Here is a 2,500-nt window from a genome sequence, read left to right as displayed (position 1 = left end):
GTGTGGAACGTTGCTTCACCAGTGAACATTAGATTATTAAAAAATGCATAATCAGTATGAATGCTTTCACTGAGCTGATTACAGAAAGTCAGTAGTGTAAGATAATCGTCCTCTAACAGCTTTTGATGCATTTAGAATCTGTACGCTTTCATTTCAAGTCTTTTTCCGCAGAATCTTATGCACGGTAGATTTTGGAAGCCTCCTCTTCGACTTTTTCTCGGACTTTTTCCGAAGGATTGTTCTACAGACGCTACGGTTCCTTCGTCGACCTGGCTATGCAATTCCTGTGCGGTGCTGCTTTATTGAAGTGGGTTGTAAACCTCCTTTGGACAGTGACAGTAGCTCGGCCAACCAAAGAACAGTTTACTTTCTCTACTAGTGAAGCCATGAGTCAACAGCAGTTTTGTAAAAGAAGTAATTTTTAAGTTTCAGAAATTGCGACAAATATTTGATAAAACAAATATTATAAATAAAACTTCAGAGGAACAGAAAAACTAGACACATCAAGCTTTCTCATCCTTTTTACAGATTAATTCTATCGTGTATAGTTAAGAAACCACAAGTATTTTTAATTGCACCATGGCTTTATGGATACCCCATATATATATATATATATATATATATATATATATATATATATATATATATATATATATATATATATATATATATATATATATATATATATATATATATATATATATATATATATATTGTGTGCATGCTAACAAATTATTGTACACGCTAGTATAAACTCAAGCGTGTAAGTTTATAAATGCCACGTGTGCGTATTTAGCTAATTCTTCTGAGAATGTGTTCGTATAGACACAATGGGGCATGTTAATTTAGGTAAATATGTAATTACACAGTGTCTTAATTCCACGGAATAAGTGCGTCACTTCACTTTTACGCAATGGCCTACAAAAGTTCGTCGTTGTAACGACCACATTCCATCGCTGTGAATCAATAACTTAACGAATGACGTAAACCTTAATGAAATTTAGGGGACATTATTGCTCATCACGAAGGTGGCCTTCTCAGCGCCTCTTCTTTACTGCAGGTCTTGCTCAGTCCTTATTGTTTAACTTTCTTCTTCTTCTTTCATTTTGTTAGGACGTTGTAGAGACAGTTACTGTGAAAACAACCCAATTGTAACAGGATTGCATTCCTCAAGTGGAAGCCGCCATAATTAGGCATATGCTACCTCGTCTCCTTTGGTGTTATGACAAGGAAACCGAGACGGTTAAAGCACAAGAACAATTCTTTGCCATTTTACAGAAATGGAAGAAAGATTGAATCTTACGGTGCCCCTTCTGACTCCTCGGGAAATTGTACCCCAGAAGGGAAGTCACCAAGGCTCACACTGTGATCTGCCTTCCAGGTTAGACACTGGTGTAGTCAACCTCTAAAGACTGGAAGGGACACTTAAGAATGTTTTTCCACTGTGATATGTTTGTGTGAAGTGATTGCGTAAACAGTGTTTCTGTTCTTGGGAAACTTTCATCTTCTCGAAAGGCCTACGGAGTGCTCATGACGCGATAAAATCTCTTGTGCTTCATTTATGCCAAGACCTTTGAAAGGCGTTGCAAAAAAAGAATTGCAAGAGACTGTATTTGACGCGCGATGAAGAAGGGATAGCCTGAAGCAAACTGTATGACATGTTCGCCTGGGTAAGATTGCCAGTGACTTTCGCGCAAGAACAACGCCTTTGCTCTAAAACTCAGACGAATTAAATTTTCTTGACACTTCAGCCTGATGTTGAATTGGGATAAGCGAGTTTTGGGAACATAATTAAGAATGCTTGCAGATGTTCCAATGAACCAATGAATTAAAAAGCATGAGTAATGTTGTGCTACAGATTCCTGGGAGTTTATATCACTCACACAGATTTCAATTTATTTGGGACCGACTTTGAGTTTTGAGTTCATTGTATCAAAGGTGAAAATGTGAAATGTTAACCTGCAGATTGCGAGTAGCACCCTAGGCTGATTAGCGGCATATAGAGAGTAGCACATCAGTTGTACTGCGTCGATGCTATGTGTATTTTGTTACTAGGTGAGCTAAAATTGGAGAGAATTGAAGATTAAAGCACCTAGTCTTAAGCAAGTGTGAAAACCACCTTTATTGTATGGTGGAATAAAGACCATAACATCCTTGCAGCTCCATGGACTTGAAGCTTTTTTAAGAACTTGTAAATACTGGCGTTACACGAAACTAGATCTTGGCTGTGCAATAATAGCAACACCTGTTACTTGTTCACCTGTCGCTCAATTCATCGTCCGTGTATGACAACACACTTTCTCCCCGTGTCAGTGACCAGAGATATTGTTATGGAAGTCGTCTCAAAGAAAGAACATTAACATTCGTTGAATATGTCTTTGTATTGTACTAAGCTCCTCTCTCCCTACTCACGTTCTTATAAGCTCCCCCCCCCTCATCTCCTTCTAATCCTGCCAGAGTTCCTTCTTATCTAAGAAGTTTTGAACCATAACACACGCTG

General features: G+C 38.1%; 1 protein-coding gene across 5 annotated transcripts in view; it reads left to right on the top strand.

Moving 5' to 3' along the window:
• LOC136836568 (alanine racemase-like) overlaps nt 1-2,500 on the top strand; it is a 165,155-nt gene that overhangs the window by 127,908 nt on the left and 34,747 nt on the right. The gene's annotated exons all lie outside the window — the stretch shown is intronic.

The sequence above is a fragment of the Macrobrachium rosenbergii genome, chromosome 56, assembly GCF_040412425.1.
Source record: "Macrobrachium rosenbergii isolate ZJJX-2024 chromosome 56, ASM4041242v1, whole genome shotgun sequence".
Classification (NCBI taxonomy): Eukaryota; Metazoa; Arthropoda; class Malacostraca; order Decapoda; family Palaemonidae; genus Macrobrachium; species Macrobrachium rosenbergii.
This window is presented reverse-complemented; position numbering and strand designations above follow the sequence as displayed.